The sequence below is a fragment of the Marmota marmota genome, unplaced genomic scaffold, assembly GCF_001458135.2.
Source record: "Marmota marmota marmota unplaced genomic scaffold, marMar, whole genome shotgun sequence".
In the NCBI taxonomy this organism is placed as follows: domain Eukaryota; kingdom Metazoa; phylum Chordata; class Mammalia; order Rodentia; family Sciuridae; genus Marmota; species Marmota marmota.
Genome location: NW_026000026.1, coordinates 55,928,515 through 55,953,516, shown reverse-complemented (window position 1 = coordinate 55,953,516; position 25,002 = coordinate 55,928,515).

Here is a 25,002-nt window from a genome sequence, read left to right as displayed (position 1 = left end):
GACTGTTCTTCACCTTTTAAATAGGAATATTGTCTCGTAAAATCATCATAACAATGAAATAACTGTATTCTTAAGATCACTAAGCAAACCATTATTTCTCCAGCTAAGTGTGTTTTATGAATACACATCAAGTAGACTGCAAGCCTCAAAAGGCAGCTTACAACAACCAGCCAATTCAATCCTCTTTTAAGGCAGCTGTATATTTTCTCTAATATCATGTGATTGATTCAACCTTTTAATTTAAAGAGAATTTTGGCTTTTAATGAAGGTTTACCCTGGCCACACACCAAACTGCAGTTTTAGGGTAAGTTCTATTCTTAATCAGAAATAGTAATTATAGTGAAAACCAGTGTACATGCTCTATTTTTTTTCTCTCTCTTTTTGCTTTGCCACTCAGCTACATCCCAGCCCTAATTGCATGAATGCCAATTACTAAATACTTTGACTTAATGGGCCACAAGGTCTCTGTCTCAACTCCTCAGCTCTGCCATAGTGGAACAGAAGCAGCTATAGACAGCACATGAATAATAGGTATGTTGCTGCTAAAACCAAATTTATCCAGAAAAGTGGAGAGTGACCTGGTTTAGGCTATAGTTTGTAGACATTTGGTGTAGAAGATGGATCTTATTCAAAGTATAAAAAATACAATTTGCTATACAGAATGCTCTGTGAAAAATTCAAAATGGAATCATACCAAACCACAGCATATCATAGATCCAAGATTTAGTGTTACATGCTATGAAAGTATGATTGTAATGTAAGACCAAGTTCTTATCCTTAGGAAGCTTGTGATTTTCCAGGGAAGCCAAGACTTGGACAGAATAAATTGACAGGCAATACTAGACATTATGTAATGAAGTGTTAGGGGGATAAGCTTAAATTAAGCTCAGGACTTTCAGGACTCTACTGGGGATAGGTATTTATTTAATATATTTCAACTAAATAAGAGTGAATAACACTACTATCCCTGGAAAGAAAAAGTTGGTACCTTATTTATCAGTTAACCTGATATGCAGAATTACCTGTTATTCCATATACTCACTTTCTTGACATTTTACAATGACGGGAATTTTAAAAAAATCTGTTTGTTCTAGGGATACAAATTGAGTTTAAAATTGCTTTTTAAAGATGTTAGAGAAAGATGGAAATGTTAAATATTCAGGAAATTCCTGTCAATTTCTCAGAAATTTGTAATCCATCCTTGCAAAATAGCTAAGGTCCAGAGACCTAAGCCCAAGAGGAACAACAATAACAAAGTTAGCAAGTATGAATAGTATGAATAGTGGCTTTAAAAAAAAAAAAGAAATTTGAAGAGAAATCCATCGAGTCTCCCATCAGATCTACAGCTAATTGTCAAGGAAAATTCAGTAGACATATTGAATTTTTAAATTGTTCTGAAAAAGTATCCAAAATTATAAGGGTTTTTGTTGTTGTTGTTGTTGTTGTTGTTTTGTTTTTGCCATTGATAAGAATCACTACAGAATCACTACATTTAAGCTGAGCACTGTGGTACATGCCTGTAATCCCAATGGCTCAGGAGGGTAAGGCAGGAGGATTGTGAGTTCAAAGCCAGCCTCAGCAATTTAGCAAGGCCCTGAGCAACTCAAAGAGACTCTGTTTCTATTTTTTTTAAAAAAATGGGGGGCTGGAGATGTGGCTCACTGTTTAAGTGCCCCTGGGTTCAATCTCTCCACCAAAAAAAAAAAAATTCACTATATTTATAAAAAGCATTTAAAGTCACATCTCAGGAGAAGTATTGCTGCCAAGGTCTTTTGACCAAGACCTGCTAAATCCTTGTTCTCAAGTACAAGGTTGGGATTATTTGACAAGATGAAACAAACAAAAAAACTGTAGTGTTCTGTTCCACATTTTCAGCTTTGAAATTTCTGAATTGTTATATACTATTTGTTAGACTCATCCTGTCTCTTGCAAAAATACTTTTTTGAATTTGCTTTCCTAAAGAGTCAGAATTAAGTAGAGAGTTAAATCATAGTTTTACAAAAGCAGAGACTCTTACAGTATACACACTATACACCAAGGATTGAACTCAGGGGATGTAGATCTTTGAGCTACATTCACAGCCTTTTTATTTTTTACTTAGAGACAGGATCTTGCTAAGTTGCTTAGGGTCTCACTAAGTTGCTGAGGCTGGCTTTGTACTTGTGATCCTCCTACCTCAGCCTCCTGAGTTACTGGAATTACAGGCATGTACCACCATGCCTGGCTGTTTTTCTCTTCTTAATCTATCTTTTGTTATAGAGAGCTTAGGCATGAACTTCTGATAAAAGAAAAATATTTATTTTCCCTTACCAAGCCATAGTTCTTAGCAATAAAAAAATAAAAGTTTAAATCAATCAGCTTCAAGATGTTCCAATATTCTGTTCCTCTATTTTATTTCATCAACATCATGACCTCCTCCAATGATTTACAAATATATAAATTCAACTCAAAACAACATTTTATTATTTTGAAGTTGTTATTAGATATTCTTTTGTAAGATAACTTGAAATTTATTTTATTTGAATTTTATTTTTATTTGATTTAAAATTCATCCTGATTTTCCCTGATATTTTTCTTTATTACAAGCTCATTCATGGGGCTGGGGTTGTGGCTTAGTGGTAGAGTGCTTGCCTAGCATGTGTGAGGCTCTGGGTTCAATCCTCAGAACCACATAAAAATAAATAGGTAAGTGTGCTCAACTGCGACTTTAAAAAAAAAAAAAAAAAGCCTTTCATGCTGAGGCCTAGTATGCACAGGCCCTTGGTCTGATCCCTAGCAACACAAAAAAATAAATAAATAATTAAATGTCAGTTAATGAGTCGTTATGTCTGTAATTATATAGTCTTATTCTTTAACTTGCATCCTCCTCTCAAATATATGGTAAATAAATATGAATTCATACCATTCTTTTAAATGGCTCAAATTCCATTCATAATACAAATTAAAATGAATTTTGATTATGATTTAATGGTCATTGTTATTCAGTCTACTCTTTTCAATGATAAATAATAATCACCAGATACTGTTTTTATTTTAATTAATTTTAATTTAATTAATTTTAATTTAATTTTTAAATTTAATTTATTTTAATTAATGTGAGCACTGAATTGTTCCAGCTTCTTTTGGAATCTATCAAGTTTACTCACATTAGACTTTTGCTCTTATAACCATGCATTGCTAGCTTTTCCTATTTTTGGTGCTGATTTGTAAAACACATGAAAACTGTTTAGATTCATACATAGTGCAGAACTATTTGGCTAATTTTTGGAGAATAGTTTTATTCTAGAATATAAGACAAAAGAGTGATGTAAAATATCAGGTGATTTTTCTGATGGCATAGTCTCAAAGGTTTATCAGACCTTATTGCTAATTTCTACCTACCTCTGAGAAGGTAGGAACCTCTCCTAGTAAGTATTCCTTTTGTTCCGTAAGCTAAAATGTATTTCCTTTCTAAAGTTTATTCTTTGTAATGTGGGAAGAATTTTGAGAATAAGTCACCCCTAACTTATGTTGTAATGTCCCTGTGTTCTGAGATCATTTAATAGGTATGCTAAAGAGAGAGGCCATAAGAACTGGAGATTTATTCTTACAGCATAAGAGTATTTGCAAAACCTTCAGAAATTTTAAGGCACCTATGTGGCAATTAACTCCATTTTGTGGTGAGTTACAGACGACAACAACTATATTCTAATTGACTTTAAGAATATTTTTATAGACAACAAACAAACATTTCTAGCTAGCATTTGCCATAATTATATGAGAAAAATCTACCTTTTCAAATTTCATTTTTGCACCTTTAATACTGAATTTTGCTGATTCTAAAACACATATTGCACATTTTATCATTTCTGAAGTTGGACCATTTGTCACAATAAGGACACCTTATGTTCCTTGACAGTCAGACACCATTCATGCTGGAGACATCTCAACCTGGCAATACCAGGCTTTCCTTGTCACTGATGATGATTTGTCAGGAAAACTGCAACTCTCCCTGGTTCAGACATAGCCATTGAAGGACCACTGGAGAAAGGATGCTGAGTTGTAGTTGTTGTGTAAAAACCTTCACTTGACAGCTTCCAGTGAGCGCAAGAAAGTGACCTCGTCAAAACCTGGGGAACAGTCTTCAGCAAATCCCAGAGAAAAAAGTAACTTTTTTTTTTTTTAATAAATACTGGATCACAAATGCTCATAATGGAAGAGAGGAGAAAATTTAGTGGATAAACACATCTACAGTTTGATTAAAAATTGACACAAAAAACAGGTGTTACAGAAGAGGCAGAAATAAATGTAAGAATTCCTTAAATGACATATTGTATTATATCATATGTATATATTATATATATATATAATATATATATATATATATATATATATATCTTGTTTCTTATATAATGAAATATGTATTTATAAGAATTAAATATTATAAAAATTTGTATTTGATGTATTACAAGAACATTACAATGAGTGTAAAACATGAATCTGAAGAAATATGAAGATGCTGTACTGTAATTTGACATTATTTATATCCCCATTCTCAGTGGTAAAGTTTAGAGTATGTTTTAAATCAAAAGAATCTTAAATTGTCTGGAATATGGTAGCTACCTTGGGTTGACTGTTAGATTGTGTTTGTTGTAGCGATGTAAATTTTTTAAAGTTGTCTTTTTCCAAAATAGAAAAGCTGATTTCATACTAGTGGCAAATTAGTTACTTTTTGTTTTTCTAAATTATATTGAAGCAACACTGGCTGAATTATAGTTTTTCTTTCACATAATTGAACTTATAACTAATTTAAAGGAAATGAGATATCTTTTCTTTACATATTGTGTTTTATGGAGCTCAAGTGTCCATGGAAAGCCATGACTCTTTCAAGCAGTATCACATTAATAGAGGTCAGCTTCAAGTGCTCTTGTGATAATGAGGGCATTTTCCAATTTTTTAAATATCTAGATTTATGTTTTTCTTATGACACCAACTTTGCCATCTTTGCCCTTTGAGATAAAATTTCTTCCTCAATACTAAGAGAGAATAATGACAGAAGAATTTGAAGAACAGACATCACTTCTCAAATAAGTTAATGAGATATTTTGAGGAGAAAAACTTACAACTTGAAAATACTTGAAAGCAAGTTCTGAAAGAAGTCTTATTTTTCCGGGTCTTACTGAAGGCAGTGTGATAACAGAGAGAGGAAAGTGGGCTGTGGAAGCAGGGACTGAAATAAAAAATATGGGTTTCCTGATTAGTAACTGTAATCACTGGAAAAATAATAGACGTCGTCGTCGTCCTCCTCCTCCTCCTCCTCCTCCTCCTCCTCTTCTTCTTCTTCTTCTTCTTCTTCTTCTTCTTCTTCTTTTTCTTATTCTTCTTCTTTTTCAACTCAAGGTAGCTTAACCACTAAGCCACATTATCAGCCCTTTTTAAATATTTTATTTAGATACAGGATCTAGCTGAGTTGCTTGGAGCCTCCCAAATTGCTGAGGCTGGTTTGAACCTGTAATCCTCCTGCCTCAGCCTCATGAGCTGCTGGGTTACAGGCATGTGAAACTGGGCCAAGCAGTAATTGACATTTTAACCTGAGTTTTCTTATTGGCAAATTTAGTCATCATCTGAGAGGGTTGTGAGGTGTATAGTTTTAACTAGTTACTCAGAACATAATAGAACCTCCATAACTGCTACTAACATTGTTAGCAACATCTAAAAACAAACTTTGTATCAACTGTGCCCTAGCCCCTAAAGCCTAATATGGGTGAAATGTCTTGAAAAAGCCTCCTCTGGATTTCTGAAAATAAAGTGTTAGTGAGTCATGAAAGCAAACTAACACACTTCTCAAAAACCCTCCAAATCGTCCTCCGAAATCTACTAATGAGACTCTTTTTACTTAATTGAACTATAATTTTTTTTTTGAAATCATGAAAGTACAACCTGAATGATATACAGTTTCTAGTCTCAGGCAGGAGGCAAGCCAAAATAGTAACGTCATAGCCAGCTGTGTATATCTAAACTCCAAAGAAGTGTCAGTTATATACCTTCATATTTACAATTTGAGTCTCTAGATAAATCATTTGTTCTAACTTCTCTGAAAAAAAATGGTACAATTATATAGAGGGGACTTTGTTATTAATTTATATAATATACTGTCAAATCTCAATTCAAAGAGAGTTTCTTTTGTGCACCTAAGTTAAATTTTTCTGAAGCATATTTTGCATTCTCTGTGTGTAAATACTTGTTCTAAACAGATATATCTATAAGGCTGCCCTTTTCAGACTTAAAAAAAAAATTACTCTATGAAATGAGGCCTTCTTCTTTTACTTATCAGAGACTCCAAAAGCAGGTCCTGGAAGGAGGGCAGCCCGAGATTGGCAAAAAGATGCCTTCAAGGAAGTTCTATATGGAAAGTCTATCAAGAGCTCACAGCTTAATAAGTGGGAGGTTGCTGCCCCATCTGGAAGGCATTACCTTAACAAGTTGCTCCTTTAATTTATCTCTCTTTTTTTCTCTCTCTCTTCAAAACTGATTATGCCTGACAATAAGAATATAAATAAGAAGTAAAACTCCGTGGGGGAACCAGCATCACATTAAAAATGTAAACAAACAATGTTGGGAGAGGCAAACATTAGATACACATGGTAATGTAAATTGAGGAGTATCTTACAAGCTAATAGATACAAAATGCATATTTGGAACCTGTCTTGGTCAGCTTGGACTGCTATAACACAACAACGGCATAGACTGAATGATTTGAACACAGAAATTTACTTCTCATACTTTTGAAGCCCGGGAAATGGCATGATCTGGGAAACAGCTAATTAATTTAGTTTCTCATGAGGACTCTCTTTCTGGCTTTCTGAAATCCTCCTTCTTGCTGTGTTCCCATATAGTAGAGAGAGCAAACAAGAAGAGACACCCCTTCTTATGAAAGAACTGCACCATGATGATCCCACCCTCATGACCTAATCTAAGCCTAAATGTCTCCTTGGAGGTTAGGACTTCAACACAAGAATTTGAGGGAGACCACAACTCAGTCCATAGCAGAACCCTACCTAATTTCCCCAGAGAAACTAGAGCAAATATAGATCATATATGGGATTTTTATATTTTAAATTGTAAGCTTAACATGTCATCAAAATATGATCATAATATTTGGCACATGTGATTAATGAATTAAAGTCCTTAAGTGTGCTCCCTTATTTTGTGAAAGCAACGAGCAATAATGTTTACTTAAAGTAAACTATCAATAGTGTGCTGGAGCTGACTCACATAGGCTAGTGAGAGTCAATTATGCATATGGTTTTTGAGTTAAGCATTCAGTGTTGTCCAGTGATGGGGTATTTACTCTGTGGTGAATGTATTTACACTACAGAAATTGGCAAACACTACAAATCAGAGATTCTGTTTAGAGAGCCAACTGTTCACCTTTTACCAGGACACAATTACTTTCCGTGTACTAGACACTATTCTAAGTACTTTACATTAATTCCCCAAATAGTCTAATGAGACAAGTACTATTGATTATCCCTAATTTATAATGAGAAAATAGTGAACAGAAATACTAAAGGACTATCCCAAGTTGAACCAACATATAAATAAAAGTTATGATCCAAGAGGATGTCCCTTGATTCCACAACCTGTGCTCTTACTTCTCTTTGCCACCCTGTTTTTCTACACCAGGTAAAACAGAATGTTTTTACAATTTGAAGGATTTGGGCATTGTCCATGTCTAATCGAATTAGAATGTGTAGCAGAATTTAAAGTTTTTATAATCAAAATGTTAAAAATGAAAACTAGATATTTACTTTCAACATGTGTTATTCTGTTATAATTCTTTGAGGCTTTTCCTATTTAATAGAAAAGCTCACTTAATTGCAAAAGCAATATAGATATGGTATGTCTTAATATCTACTCAGATCCAAATGAAAGAGTATGAATGAACAATTTACATGTTAACAAACTCCCCCAAAACCCCAAGAAGCTACTGGAGGGAAACTTAGGATCTCCACTGACAGACAGATGTAGTTGGAGGGCCAGTTAACCTGTGCACACCATGAACAATTTGCTTTCCTGCCAAAGGTAGTAATGTTGACCTCTGAGCACTGATGGCCAGTAATTTTAGTAGTAATTCTAATTAACTCTGGATTCTTCCTTTGGATGTCTACATTTATAACCTCTCACAATGGAATCAAATCCAATGTAAGTTATCAGCCAGCATTGTTTCATCACAGTGTTTTGCCAGAATCTGTAGGAAGATATCCTCATAGGTTATTCCTGTTAATGTTGGACAGAAATTTCCTATCAAACTATCTGTATAAAGGATATGAAAGGAATAAGGAATAAGGACATCAGATATAGAAGTTTTGACTTGTCAGCCTGGTTTAAAAAATCATTACACATATTACCTCATAACTTCTGAACTATGGATTTCTCTACCTAAAGTAAAAAGTAAAAATATTCCTTTCATTAAAACACAAAATACTAGAAACTCATTTGATTCTTTTAAGAAAGCAAAAACCAAATTCTTCAGAAAAGGAATAAAATAACTGCTATTCTTTCCATCAAAATGGCTAAAATTGGTGATTACCCTCTTTGAGAAGTAATCACAATATTTCTCAAATGCTCATAGTTTAGCGTGTTTAAAACTGCATATGTAGCCACAAACAAGACTAACAAAATGTGAATATGTAGTTTCTACCTGATAGTCTTTCTGCCTGATATGACTTGTAATGAATAGAATTTTGCTTACTGTACATTCAGGGCCTACATGCATACAGAATACTGGGATATCCCCAAATTAGAATGTCTTTGAAGGAAAAGTACACAGAACTCAACATTTAATGAAGGACATGAGGATGCTAAAAGGAGTGAAAGACGCATATAGGACAACTCCAGAGGGATGTGAGTGGGAACCTCCTGTGGCCAAGGAGCAATGTTTCATCATGAGGCACCTGGAGGATTCTGGAGGAGACAGGGAAAGGATGTAGGAGCACAATGAAGGATCTTTAAAAGGAGTTCTTCTTTACCAATTTTAGTGGGTAATAGCCCCTAGAAATCCAAATCAAATTTGGTCCCAATAAGATGTGAGGAAGTAGCTTTGTACAGGCAGTTGTTCTGCATCAGCATTTTCCAATACGTGGTCTGTGGATCACTGACATCAGAATTACTTGTCAAACACAGATCCCAGCCAGTGTGGTGGCACACACCTATAATCCCAGTGACTTGGGTGGCTGAGGCAGGAGGATCACAGATTTAACGAAAGCATTACCAACTTAGTGAGGCCCTAAGCAATTTAGTGTGAACCTATCCCAAAATATAAATAAATAAATGATGATTTTTTAAAGGTGAGACTAGGGATATAGCTCAGTCTTCCTGGGTTCAATCCCAATACATTAATAAAATAAAAACACAAACAACACAGCAACGACAAAACATATTTATGGGTTCCTTGTCTAGCTGTGACTCATAATTTCAAAAATACTGAAGTTAGGCTTGTAGGCTGAGTTAAAGACAAGCATATAGCAAAAAAAAAAAAAAAAAAAAGGAAAAAACAATAGGGGAGCAATGAGAAAAGATTCAAGAATGAAATTGGACGAGTAACAAGAACTCAGAACACTCTAATCTCATAAAGATACTGGTGGGATGTGATATTTGAATCAACTCAATACTGAAGAAATTCTGTCAATGTGGCAGAGGCCAAAGGTCTGTGGTGGCCTGAAACCCACAACTAGGGAGTGAGATGAGACATGAATGTCCACAATAGCCAAGTGCAGGTAAAGGTTTTGGGAAGAGAAGTATCAGCATGTTAGCACTGTTGTGGAAGTGGAAATGTAAGAATTTATAATGCTCAATAAGTAAAAGCAAAGGAAAAGAAAAATAAAACTGAATTCATATGCTTTAAATTTGAAAGCATGACAATTCTAAAATTATATTTGTTTTATGACTCTTTTGCAAAGAGTCTTTCTAACTTTAGTGGTCTACTTTTGGAATGTGCTTTCTGTGTTAAAACAATTAAGAATTCACATAGCTAAGATATATTAGTGTGTGCCATGCCCATCCCCCATTTTTTTTTTTTTACAAGAAACCATTTGGAGAATTTTCATGATCCTTGATAATCATTGTTTGGATGTTAAGTTAGGTAGACAGAAGTGGGTCACCTGTGATTCTTAATGGTATTATTTTTAATTTTAAACAAGACAGATATTTAATTCAGAACTTTGGTGAAAAATATATACAGAACCCAGGATGGCTCACATTATCCAGTCTTTTATGACTTTTTCAGTAATTTCTAATTCCCAGTATGGATGAACATTTCTGATTTCATTTAATAAATTCCATGTGAAAACCTTATGGCATATGAATGAGGATTAATATTTCCTAATGGTATTTATTGGGATTTTAATTATAACTCCAGGATATTATTTCTACAATTCATTATATATAAATCACAGAGGTTTGAAGCATAAAGGGGCTTAGAAATGATCTAGTCAGATCCCCTAATGTTAAAAGTGGAAAAAGGTGTGGCCTATTCCACACACTGAAATAGAAGGGGCATTAGAGCGGCCTAAGATTTTCTCTTGACATTGGGCCAATTCTCTGCACAAGCAGTTTGATAGGAATAGGAAAACAGCAAACCTAGATCTGGTTCTTCAATTAGTTTAATTTTTTAATCCCATCAGTCACCTGAACTCTACAGGGCTCATTCATAAAATGGGGACTGAGCTAGATGATACCACAGGGTCACTGCAAATTTTATGACCTATGGTTTAACATTTTTGCCTGTGTGAACATAACCAGGATGAGAATGACAGTTTGTGCTTTGGGATTTAAGACACTCTCGTTACCATTGAGGAATCCCAGGCTAGCTTTGCTGAAGAAGATCATAGGAAAAGAGACACCAGCCATTCCAGGCATCCCACCTAAATCCAGCCTCCAGCCAAATAACCAAGCCATTTGAGTAAAACCAGATTCAGCAAGCAAGAAAGACCACGCAGACACAAAATTGAAGAAAAAAATGAATTGCTATTGTTTTAAGCATCTAGGTTTATGTTGGTTTATTAGACAAGAAGAGAGAATCTTGAAATGAGTCTCTCCCTTATGTAAACATATGGTCTCATTGCCAATAATCCTGCAAGAATGTCAATTCTGACACAATCAGAAAGAGTTCAGCAATAGTCCTTAAATTAGGCAAGGGTGAAAGAAAAATGATCCCTCTTTTTAGGAGTCCTGGGGTTCAGTTTTTTTTTGAACTAGAGGCTTGGAGAGGAGAGGGGTGTCATTTGTTCTCTGTCATAAAGATAAACCGGAAGCTCAACAAGGAGGCAACTCAGCCAAGCGGTGCTGATGACCCTGGTGCTGTGCATACCTCCCATAGATTCACTGTCATTATGCAAAGGCAGAACATTCTTTCAACGATTTTCTTTTTCACTCTTGTGTAACTGTCTAGTCAATCAGAGTAGCTCTCATTTTGTTAATAAAGAGTAGGATGGTTGAAAGTGAACTCCAAAGAGAAGAGAAAAACTAAAGTTTAGTACCAACATTTAAAGGGGTCTAACTCTACTGAATCCATAAGTAAGCAAAAGAGTTGATCCTTTGTTTAATGTAATTATCAATATGGATAGTTGTAAATGTATTTGTCTAGTATGCTTCTTGTTGTTTTCTTTTTTTAAAAAAATTATTTATTTATTTATTCTAATTAGGTATATATGACAGCAGAATGCATTTTGATTCATTGTACGCAATTGTAGCACAACTTTTTATTTCTATGGTTGTACATGATGTAGCATCACACCATATGTGCAGTCATACATGTACCTAGGGTAATGATATTCATCTCATTCCACTATCTTTCCTACCCCCATGTCCCCTCCCCAACCCTCCCTCTTCTTTACCCAATCACAGTTCCTCCATTTTTTCCCATGCTACCCTCCTACATTATGATCAGCATCCACTAATCAGACAGAACATTTGTCCTTTGTTTCTTTTTGAGATTGGCTTACATTGCTTAGCATGATATTCTCCCTCTCCATCCATTTACCTGCAAATGCCATAATTTTATTCTCTTTTGATGCTGAGTAAAATTCCATTGTGTGTGTTTGTGTGTGCGTGCGCGTGTGTGTGTGCGTGTGTGTGTGTGTGTATCACAGTTCCTTTATTCAGTCATCTATTGAAGGGCATCTGGGTTGCTTCACGGTTTAGCTATTGTGAATTGAGCTGCTATAAACATTGATGTGGCTGTGTTACTATAGTATGCTGATTTTAAGTTCTTTGGATATAGACAGAGGAGTGGGATAGTTGGGTCAAATGGTGGTTTCATTCCAAGTTTTCTAAGGAATCCCCATACCGCTTTCCAGATTGATCACACCAATTTGCAGTTCTACCAGCAATGAATGAGTGTGCCTTTCCCCCCACATTCTCACCAACACTTATTGTTGCTTGTATTCTTGATAACTGCCATTCTGAGTGGAGTGAGATGAAATCTTAGAGTAGTTTTGATTTGCATTTTTCTACTTACTAGAGATGTTGAACATTTTTTCATAAATTTGTTGATTGATTGCATATCATCTTCTGAAAAGTGTTTGTTTAGCTTAGTCTATTTATTGATTGGGTTGTTTGATGTTTTGGGTGTTAAGTTTTTTGAGTTCTTTATATATCCTGGAGATTAGTGCTCTATCTGACATGTGTGTGGCAAAAATTTGCTCCCCAAATGTAGGCTCTGTCTTCACCTCATTGATTGTTTCTGTTGGTGATAAGAAGCTTTTTTTGTTTGAAGTCATCTCATTTATTGATTCTTAACTTTATTTCTTGCACTTTAGGAGTCTTTTTAAGGAAGTTGAGGCCTAATTCAATGTGATGAACATTTGGGCCTACTTTTTCCTCTATTATGTGCAAGTTCTCTGGTCTAATTCCTAGGTCCTTGATCCACTTTGAGTTGAGTTTTGTGCATGGTGATAGATAGGGGTTTAGTTTCACTTTGCTGCATATGGCTTTCCAGTTTTCCTAGCACTATGTGTTAGAGATACTATCTTTTCTCCAATGTATGTTTTTGGTACCTTTATCTAGTATGAGATTAATGTATTTATTTGGGTTTGTCTCTGTGTCTTCTATTCTGTACCATTGGTTTACATGCCTATTTTTGTGCCAATACCATATCAATTTTATTACTATAGCTTTGTAGTATAGTTTAAGGTCTGGTATTCTGATGCTTCCTGCTTCACTTTTCTTGCTAAGGATTGCTTTGGCTATTCTGGGTCTCTTATTTTTTCTAATGAATTTCATAATTACTTTTTCTATTTCTATAAGGAATGATGTTTGCATTTTAATTAGAATCACATTGAATCTATATAGTTCTTTGGGTAGTATGCCCATTTTGAGAATATTAATTTTGCCTATCCAAACTATGAGAGATTTTTCCATCTTCTAATGTCTTCTTCAATTTCTCTCTTTATTATTACACAGTTTTTATTGTAGAGTTCTTTAACCTCTTTTGTTAAGTTGATTCCCAAGTACTCTATTTATTTATTTATTTATTTTGAGCCTAGTGTGAATGGGGTAGTTTTCCTAATTTCACTTTGAGAGGATTTATCACCAATGTATAGAAATGTATTTGATTTATAGGTATTAATTTTATATCATTCTACATTGCTGAATCCATTAATTAATTCTAGAAGTTTTCTGGTGGAGTTTTTTTGAATCCTCTAAATATAGAATCATATTATCAAATAATGATAGTGTGAGTTCTTCTTTTCCTATGTATATCCTTTTGATTTCTTTTGTCTAATTGCTCTGGCTAGAGTTTCAAAGACTATGTTAAATAGAAACAATGAAAGAGGGCATCCCTGTCTTGTTTCACTTTTTAGTGGGAATGCTTCCATTTTTTCTTCATTTAGAATGATGTTGACCTTGGGTTTAGCATAGATAGTTCTTACAATGTTGAGGTATGTTCTTACTATCCCTAGTTTATCCAATGTTTTGAATATGAAAGGGTGCTGTATTTTGTCAAATGCTTTCTCTGCATCAATTGATACATTTATATGATTCTTATCTTTTTTTTTTTTTAATTTTTTATTGTTGGCTGTTCAAAACATTACATAATTCTTGATATATCATATTTCACACTTTGATTCAAGTGGGTTATGAGCTCCCATTTTTACCCCAAATACAGATTGCAGAATCACATCAGTTACACATCCATTGATTTACATATTGCCATACTAGTGTCTGTTGTGTTCTGCTGCCTTTCCTATCCTCTACTATCCCCCCTCCCCTCCCCTCCCCTCGCCTCTTCTCTCTCTGCCCCCTCTACTGACATTCATTTGTCCCCCTTGTATTATTTTTCCCTTTCCCCTCACTTCCTCTTGTATCTACTTTTGTATAACTCTGAGGGTCTCCTTCCATTTCCATGCAATTTCCCTTCTCTCTCCCTTTCCCTCCCACCTCTCATCCCTGTTTAATGTTAATCTTCTTCTCATGCTCTTCGACCCTACTCTGTTCTTAGTTACTCTCCTTATATCAAAGAAGACATTTGGCATTTGTTTTTTAGGGATTGGCTAGCTTCACTTAGCATAATCTGCTCTAATGCCATCCATTTCCCTGTAAATTCTATGATTTTGTCATTTTTTAATGCAGAGTAATACTCCATTGTGTATAAATGCCACATTTTTTTTATCCATTCGTCTATTGAAGGGCATCTAGGTTGGTTCCACAGTCTTGCTATTGTGAATTGTGCTGCTATGAACATCGATGTAGCAGTGTCCCTGTAGCATGCTCTTTTTAGGTCTTTAGGGAATAGACCGAGAAGGGGAATAGCTGGGTCAAATGGTGGCTCCATTCCCAGCTTTCCAAGAAATCTCCATACTGCTTTCCAAATTGGCTGCACCAATCTGCAGTCCCACCAGCAATGTACAAGTGTACCCTTTTCCCCACATCCTCGCCAGCACTTGTTGTTGTTTGACTTCCTAATGGCTGCCAATCTAACTGGAGTGAGATGGTATCTTAGGGTGGTTTTGATTTGCATTTCTCTGACTGCTAGAGATGGTGAGCATTTTTTCATGTACTTGTTGATTGATTGTATGTCCTCCTCTGAGAAGTGTCTGTTCAGGTCCTTGGCCCATTTGTTGATAGGGTTGTTTGTTCTCTTATTGTCTAATTTTTTGAGTTCTTTGTATACTCTGGATATTAGGGCTCTATCTGAAGTGTGAGGAGTAAAGATTTGTTCCCAGGATGTAGGCTCTCTATTTACCTCTCTTATTATCTTTAAGTCTACTAATATAATGAATTACATTTATTGATTTCTGTATATTGAACCAACCTTGCATCTCTGGAATGAACCCCACTTGATCACGGTGTACTCTTAAAGATATGTTTTTTTATGCAATTTGCCAAAATTTTATTGAGAATTTTTGTATCTATGTTTCTCAAGGATATTTGCCTGAAATTTCTTTCCTTGGTGTGTCTCTGCCTGGATTTGGTATCAGGATGACACTAGCTTCATAGACTGAGTTTGGAAGGGTTCCCTCCTTTTCTCCTTCATGGAATAATTTTAGGAGTATTGATATTAATTCTTCTTTGTAGGTCTTGTAGAACTCAGCTGTGAATCTGTCTGGTCCTGGGCTTTTCTTAGTTGGTAGACATTTGATAGTGTCTTCTATTTCGTTGCTTGAAATTGATATGTTCAAATTGTGTATGTCCTCCTGACTCAGTTTGGGTTGATCACATGCCTCTAGAAATTTGTCAGTGTCTTTGAGGTTTTCTGTTGTACTGGAGTATAAATTTTCAAAATAGTCTCTAATTGTCTTCTGTATTTCAATAGTATCTGTCATGATATTTCATTTTTCATTACAAATTTTAGTAGTTCGTGTTTTCTCTCTCCTTTTTTTGTTGTGGTGGATAAGGGTTTGTCAATTCTATTTATTTTTTTCAAAAAAACAAGCTTTTTGTTTTCTCAATTTTATGAATTGTTTCTTTTGTTTCAATTTTATTGATTTTAGCCCTGATTTTAATTATTTCCTGTCTTCTTCTATTTTGGTTGGTTTGTTCTTCTTTTACTAGGGCTTTAAAATATAATTTCAGGTGGTTTTTTGGTTGACTCTCTCTTCTTTTAATGAATGAGCTTAATGCAATGAAGTTTCCTCTTAGCACTGCCTTCATAGTGTCCCCGAGATTTTGATAAGTTATATCAGAGTTCTGATTTACCTCTAAGAATTGTTTTAATCTCCTCCCTGATATCTTCTGTTATCCATGTGTCATTCAATAGTGTAAGTTTAGTCTCCAGATGTTGGAGTAGCTTTTATTTTTTTATTTTATAATTGATATCTAATTTCATTCCTTTACAATCTGATAGAATGTAAGGTAGAATCTCTATGTTTTTGTATTTGCTAAGATTTGCTTTGTGCTATAACATATGATCTATTTTGGAGAAGGATCCATGTGCTGTTGAGAAAAAAAAGTGTACTTGCTTGTTGATGAATTGGATATTGTGTATGTGTCTGTTAAATCTAAATTATTGATTGTTTTATTGAATTCTATAGTTTCTTTGTTTACTTTTGTTTGGAAGATATATCCAGTGGTGAGAGAGGTATATTAAAGTCACCCAGTATTATTGTGTTGTGGTCTATTTGATTCCTGTATTTGAGAAGGGTTTGTTTGATATACACAGATGCCTCATTGTTTGGGTCATAGATATCTATGATTGTTATATCTTAATGATATATGAATCCCTTTAGCAGTATGAAATGTCCTTCTTTATCTATTTTCAGTAGCTTTGGTTTGAAGTCAACTTTATCTGATAAATGAGGATAGAAACCCCTGCTTGTTTACATGGTCCATGTGAATGGTATGTTTATTCCCACCCTTTGCCTTCAGTCTGTGGATGTCCTTCTCTATAAGATGACTCTCTTGAAGACAACATATTTTTTTTTTCATTTTTAAAAGTCTAATCTGTCAATTTATGTCTTTTTTATTGATGAGTTAGGCCATTAACATTTGGGGTTATTATCACATTCAGGGTTATTATTATAATTTGTTTCATTTAATTTATTTTTGGTTTTTAACTTTGTTTCTTCTTTGATTGGCCTTTCCTTTAGTGCAGTTCCTTCCTTTGCTGATTTTCATTGTTGTTTTTCATTTCCTCCTCCTCAAATATTTTTCTGAGGATGCTCTGTAGTACAGGCTTTCTCATTGTAAATTATTTTAACTTTTGTTTATCATGGAAGGTTTTTATTTTGTCATCTACTCTGAAACTTAATTTTTCTGGATATAATATTATTAGTTGGCATTGATTTTCTTTCAGAGCTTGGTATATGTTATTCCAATATCTCCTGGCTTTGAGAGTCTGGGTTGAAAAATCTGATGACATCCGAAATGGTCTCCCTCTATATGTTATCCAATTCCTCTCTTGTGGCATTTAAGATTCTATCCTTATTCTGTATGCTAGGCATTTTCATTATAATGTGCCTTGGTGTAGGTCTGTTGTAACTGTGTATATTTGGTGTCCTGTAAGCCTCTTGTATTTGGTTTTCCAATTCATTCTTCATGTTTGGGAAATTTTCTGATATTATCTCATTGAAGAGATTGTGCATTCCTTTTGTTTGTATCTCTGTGCCTTCCTCTATCCTGATAATTCTTAGATTTGATCTTTTCATGTTGTCCCATAATTCTTGGAAGTTCTATTCATGCTTTTTTCATATCTTCACTGTGTGGTTAACTTTATTTTTAAGATTGTATATTTTGTCTTCATTGCCTGAGATTTTTGTCTTCCAAGTGATCTAGTCTGTTGGTGATGCTTTCTATTGAATTTTTCATTTGGTTTATTTTTTCCTTCATTTCAAAGATTTCTGATTTTGTTTTTCAGAATCTCTATCTCTTTCTTGAAGTAATCTTTTGCTTCCTGTGTTTGCTTCCTTATCTCTTTGTTGGTGCAATCCATGGGTACCTGTATTTGGTCTCATATCTTTGTTGGAGCAATGAATTTTTGCCTGTATTTCCTCACTAGGTCATCCTTTAATTTGCAGATCATTTTAATTATGTACATTCTGAACTCCTTCTCTGAAATTTCATCAACTCTGCTGTCAATGGATTCTATTGCTGTAGTATACTGGTCTTTTGAAAGCACTTTCTTCCCTTTTATTTTCATGCTGTCTATGTATCTTCCTTTCTTGCAGTGCAGATCTGAGGTATTATGGTTTCTATCTATAATCTTGTATTGTCCATGCAGATTACCTGTACCTCACCTTGGTGATGAGCTTCCAGTCCCCAGCTGGTGTCCCATGATAGAGGGCTGGTGTCCAGAGTCATGGACAAGAGACCAGATAGTCATGTCCAGAATCATGGATTAATTTAGTCCCACTACCATCCACACCGAAGGTTCTATAATGCTGTGTTTATTGTACACTATTTCTCCTCTGGTTGATGACGTGTAAACTATTTCAGTCCTTTGAAATCTCTAGAATTTTTTTCATCACTTTGTTTCTGGTTATACTTTTCCTAGCCTCTTAGAGTTTTCTCTCATGCATGCTTTAAGAAATTTTTGACCAAATTGTAGCCACTATGGCCTCTCCAAGCTTTCATCTGTGTTTCCTCAATTTAGTAAGATTCCTGGATTGTGTAGGGATTCACCTTAACTGCACTGAAACATGAACGCCAAGCCCAGGTAGTAAACAGGAAAAACCATAGGTCTCAATTTGTTTCTTTCTCTTAGGGATTTAAGTTCTGTGTTCTTTACTGTCCAATGTCTGAAGATTGCTGGCCAGTATTGTAGCTGTGTAATCAGGCTCCACTTTATGCTTTTAAGCACAAACCTTCTGCTCAACCAAAAGTGGCTTATGTTAAAACTGACTCCCCCCCTTTTCTTCTTCACCTTCTCCCCTCCTTCACAGTAGTGAAAGCATGAGTAACAATTTGCCCACTAGAATAAAGAAACTCCAAACCTGGGGACTGGAACGGGAGCTCTCTCAAGGACACCTGATAGACACTAATGAATTTTATCTATTGATAATATTTGGATCCCAGCCTGGTATGCCTCTTTCAAAAATCCTGTGTTCTCCTGGTAGGGAGAATCATGGCTTCTGGGAGAGTAGTTCAGTATGTTTCTCCCTTGCTAGCAAAGCAATACAATTTCTTTCACTTTTTACTCAAAACCTTGTACCAGTTATTGGATTGACAATGGAGACAAGTACTAAGCCCCAATATCAGCCTCTCAATGAAAGAGAACCCCAGAATCTGTTACTACAGCTTGGTTATAAGTGGAAATGAGGCAATTCTTTTGTTTGTTTATAACAGGGGATTTGTATAATTTTTACCAGTTTAAAAAAAAAAAAAACAGAAGAAAGCCTGGAAGTAAACTTATACATTTACAAACAACTGGTCTTCCATAAAGGTACTAAGAAAACACATTGAAAAAAGGACAGTCTTTTCAATAAATAATATACAAAAAATAGGATATCAGTGTTCAGAAGAAGGATACTAGACCCCTATTTCTCATTAGTTACAAAAATAAACTCAAAACTAATTAAAGACTCCAAAATAAAGACCTGAAACTACTAGAAAGAAACATAGGAGAAACACTTTAGGACAATAGCATAGCAAGGATTTTTTGGAAATCACCCAAAACATACAGAAAACAAGCAAAAATACACCCATGGGATTACATCACACTAAATGGCTTCTACACTGCAAGCTTCACAACAGAGTGAAGAGACCACCTACAAGTGATAGAAAACACTTAAAATGTATATAACTGACAAGGGATGGGATCCACATACAAAATATATGATGAAGTAAAAGACTCAATAGAAAAAAAAGATGAAAATAGACTCAAATAGACATTTTATAAAAGAAGACATACAAATGGTCAAAGGGTATATGAGAAAATGTCACTATCACTAAGTATCTGGGAAATGCAAATCCAAACCACTGAGATATTGCTGTATCATAGTAAGAATGGCCATCATCAAAAGGACAAATGGCAACAAGCACTGACAAAGGTATGGAGAAAAAGGAACCCTTATATGTTATTTGATGGGAACATAAATTGATATAGCCATTGTGGAAAACAGCAAGGAGTTCCTTTAAAAAATTAAAACAGAACTACCATATTATCCAGCAATCCCACTGCTATTATATTCCCAAAGGAAATCAAATCAGTATGTTGAAGAAATATCTGCTTCCCCATGTTTATTGCAACACTATTGACAATAACCAAAAAATGGAAATTAAGTGCCATCAACTGATGAACAGACAAAGAAAATGTGGTACTTATACAAAATGGAGGATTAGCCAGCCACAAAAATGGGATAAAATCCTGTCACTTGTGACAACATGAATGGATTGAAAATCAATATGTTAAATAAAATAAACAGGGCACAAAGAGACAAGTACTGCATGATCTTACTCATGTGGAATTTAAAAGAGTTCATCTCATAATAGTTGATAATAGTAGAAAGATAGTTTCCAGAGTCTGGGGAGAATGTGGAGAAGAGAATAATAATTAAAAAATGTATGACAGATATTAAGTTAGGAGAAAGAAGTTCTGGTGTGTTATTGTATAGTAGAGTAACTATAGATAACATTGTACTGTGCATTTTTTTTCAATAAAATAAAATGTTTGGGGGCATTTTTACCATAAGATATGATTCCATATGTAAGAATATAGACATTTTATTGTGACTTGAACATTATACAATGTATACACGTATCCAAACATCACATGGTACCTCATGCGATGTACAATTTTTAATGCATCCTTTTTTCTCTTATCTCCACCTCCTCTTCTTTCCAACAGAGATGCCCCAATAAAACAATCTGTGCTAGAAAATTAAGTAATTTTGCAATCACAATAGATGGGATCAGTGTGGCAATATTATTGTTCAATTTTTTCATATTTCTCTATATTTTTCAATTTTTCTACAAAACACATAAAGCAGTAATTATAAAACTGTTTTATAAAGAAACACATAAAAATGTTATGTCCTCACCTAGCTTAATTACCTAATAATAGGTATCTGTTTAACAAAAGACAAAAGTAGTCATGTTTAGATACTAAAAAGAAACAGCAGTATTCTCTATATTGGTTGCTTAATTGCTGCACTACTTTTATTTTTGAGCCCCACAGATCTTGTAACTTTCTTAAAATCTCTTTGAGTCTTTTAACTTTCTATTTTGAAAACCCCAAGTACAAAACTTAATATAACATAAAATTCTTAATCTTTGCAAAGTAATTTAACCTCTGTACGAATTAACCCAGCATCCCAAAGTATAAAAATAGCCAGTGCTCAATCCAATTCGTAAAAATAACTCTAGAAAATGTCTTGCCAAGAGCAGACTGCTTTGTGCTGGGTTATTACTCCAAAGACTGTCATTGCTCAGCAAACACCTAGACCTTGCTTGGAACTGAATTGCCCCCAATGATATGTTCAGATTCCCTAAATGAGACATTCAAATCAATCAAATGTTAATGGATAGGGCTGGGGATATAGCTCAGTTGGTAGAGTGCTTGCCTTGCACGCACAAGGCCCTGGGTTCAATCCTGGGTTTGATCTCTTGCACCAAAAAAAAGAAAAAAAAAAGTTAATGAATAAATCTAAGTAAAAATGCACAAGGAATATATATTTCTTCTTTCTTGGATTGGAAACGAACACCAATGTGCATCTCACAAAATCTTTTACTCACTAAAAGTTAAATACACAGTGAAGATCAGGTACATAAATCAAAGTTATCACCAACTGGTTGGGGAAAAAACTCAACCTATTCTAGTTGAAAGCATGGAGTACCCTGACCTAACACCTGGACTGTGCCATACTTGAGACACTTCTAAACGCACTTGCCTAGGAGAGGACAATCTATTGTACATGTTCTCATCATCTTCAGGTTGCCCATCTGGCACCCTACCCAGACCCATACTTCATGTTACTGTGGGTAGCCTGTACGTAGTAGGTGTTCGATAAACATTTGTCAAATTCAATTAGATTTCAATCTTAGACTTGGGAAAAAACTAGACATAAAATTAATTTTAACAATTGATGCTTGCTCTGCTTAAGTCCTGTGGAGTTCCTTAGAACCAGGTGGTTCATTCTTGCACTTGACACACTATAAGGTGCTTGCTTTTCATTTGTGTGCATCTCCCAAAGGTGAGAGCATTTCAATCACTGTGTACTCCTTCTATTTGGCTTCCACTTAGTGCCAAATTCATTCATCCATTCTTCATTCATTGGCCCCTTCATCTGCCCATTTGATAAAGCCATGGGACATGCACTATTTGAGGACAGTTTTCACATCCCTTCAGTCCTCTATTCATCAACCAAATATTGTCATTACCTCTTTATTATTCTTCCGTGATATGTATTTTACCATGAAGAAAGATTTTGAAAGGTCAGAGCCAAGAAACATTCCCTCTCTTGCCCTGAGATCAAGCTCCTATTATAACAACATAGATGCTCATTCAGGATGAATAACTGAAATTTCTTGGAACACAGTCATAAGTAAAATTATGTCTAATAGCTAACATTCTGTCAGACCAGAATTAATATAAGAAGTCACTATGTTACTGAAAAGTGCTTTGGAATAAGGATATATACAATAATATGTGAGGATTTTTTTTACCTACATGTAATATTTAATTTTTTTAATTTTTAAAATTCATCAATATTAGATATTAAAACTCTAGAGATAACTTTTCTGGAGATTAAAGTAATACAAACAAATGCAGTTTTATAGCTTCCTAAGCTCCTACTTAGGCTTTCAGTATTATATCATGATTACAGAATGCATAATAGAATATTAACTTGATAATCCTCACTGATTTTTTAAAACTTCTCTGCACATGATGATTTCTGTTGGCAGAGTTTCAACAACAGCAATATTAATAACAGTAATAAATTCAGGGAAAACCTTGTAGCTTTGTCCTTAAGATTATTGCATGATTCATGTCATAGAGAAGAAGCAGAAGGGAGTCCACCACCTGTACCTCTGGGAACAATAGTTCCCCAAATGCCCACTTCACCTTGTGAGGACTTGTGACACCATCTCCATGTCAGGTTGAGGTTTCACCTTTGGATACTGACAGTAACCTGCACTGTTATGCAGCTTTTCCTCTCATTAGTCAGACAATTAGTATTCACACCATTTACTCAGGATTTGTAGAAATAATCCCTCAAACATTCAGGCAGGCTTCCAACTGAATATCTAATGTGAATGCTTTGGCTTAGAGTCAATGAAAGGTGATTTTGTGTTACACAACTAGCTCATGTCAAGACATTTCAGTGGCACTTTGCTACATTGTACAGAACTCGTGATTCATTTTTAAAAGCTTTGTGGCTGACATGCCCTCACTTGAACAAAGTTCCTTTCCAGATCCTAAGGTCTTTCCACTAATGCCTGAAGTTGCATCTCTCTTCTTTGGTCTACATTACCTGGGGATCAATTGCAAGCAAAAAGGAATTCACTTTAGCAAACCTCATGACTTCCCCGAATCCACAGAGCCTTCCAGAAACTGGGGCTTTGTGCCAGCTAATTATTATCCTAGCCATGTGGATCCTCCATTGAGCAATTAGGAAATAAAAGAGTTTTATTATCCTCGGGAAAAAAAGAATTCAGTGAAATGTTCCGTGGAAAGAAATAACACGAAATTCAGAACTTCAAGGCATTTTAGGCTAAGCAATGAGAAATTCTTTATCCATTGTGAATCCATAAAAAAAAAAAAAAATGGTCATGGAATTGAACCAGAATTAAGCCTGGAAACCTCTTTTGCCTCCCCAATTTTCTTCCGCATTCAGTTGCCATTATTCAGACTTTTGCTATACCCTTACATATAGAGGGTCACACTTCCTGTTTAGGAGATACTGCTTAACACATAATTTAATAAAAGTCACTAAAATTTTTTTCTGTAATATCATTCAACACTAGACTGAAGTCTATATGGAGTATTTTGAAGTCATGGGATACATTGACACAGAATAAATAAATAAAAATTTTAAAAACAGGTCAATTGAGCCAAAATATAGCTATTAGCTTAAGAAATTTTGGAATCTAAACCTAAGGTGGTATCATTCTTGATTTTAATTAATTATAAGCATATATTCTTAATAAAATCCTCCAAGCTATCATTATTTTACATTTAATTATTCCCAGCTTTTACTTTTTAATTTCTGTACAAATCAAAATTTAGGCAATTTTTATTATTTAAAAATTACTTTGTATATGTTAGCTTTACTATACAATATGAATTTTTAAAAAGTTTGAGAGCAGGAACAATGTCAAACTAGCTTCTTACTTTTCTGCATCACATGTGTGCACACACAAACATGCACATATCTACCCACCCCATACACACATCCACCTTACAACCACATCATCAGAAATATTTTTACAGATGATCAGGTCAAATGACAGCTCTCTACATTCTCAGAATGTCCTAAAATTGATTGTAAAACCTCTAAGAGAAGAAAAATGTAATCTATTTTATGATGAATGGGTGGTTAAACTAGGACTTTTATTTGTACAATGGTAATAAGGTAGCCAACTTACTTTATCATTAAAGTGGTTTATTTTCTAGAAATAAAATGATTTTTCTGCAGAGAAATCACTACAAGAATTAGAAAAGGGAAGAATACAAAAGCATGAGGAAAACTGATAAATGCAAACGAAAGAGTACAGGGCCTCCTTGAGTTACCACTGCTCTCTACCTGGCCACTCCCAATATCCCAGATGCAAATATACCTCCAAAGACTGGTTATTTACTGCCAGGTTTTTGGAGAGATAATGGTTGTATTTGTCTATTTTCCACACATCACCCCTTGAGCTTCTCTGGATGGTCCTGATAATTTCCCTCTCTATGAGAACAATCCTACTTGTCTTTCTACATCCCAAATATCTTTTTTCAGCCTTTCAAGTCCTCTCTTCCTTTTCCAGAATTTAGTCAAATGTTATAAACTCACATACTACACTAGTGTGAGGATGGCCTTAGGTCTGAGCCTAAGCAACTCTCCATTTTATTTTTTTTAAGGTAAAGTCAAACAAGTAATT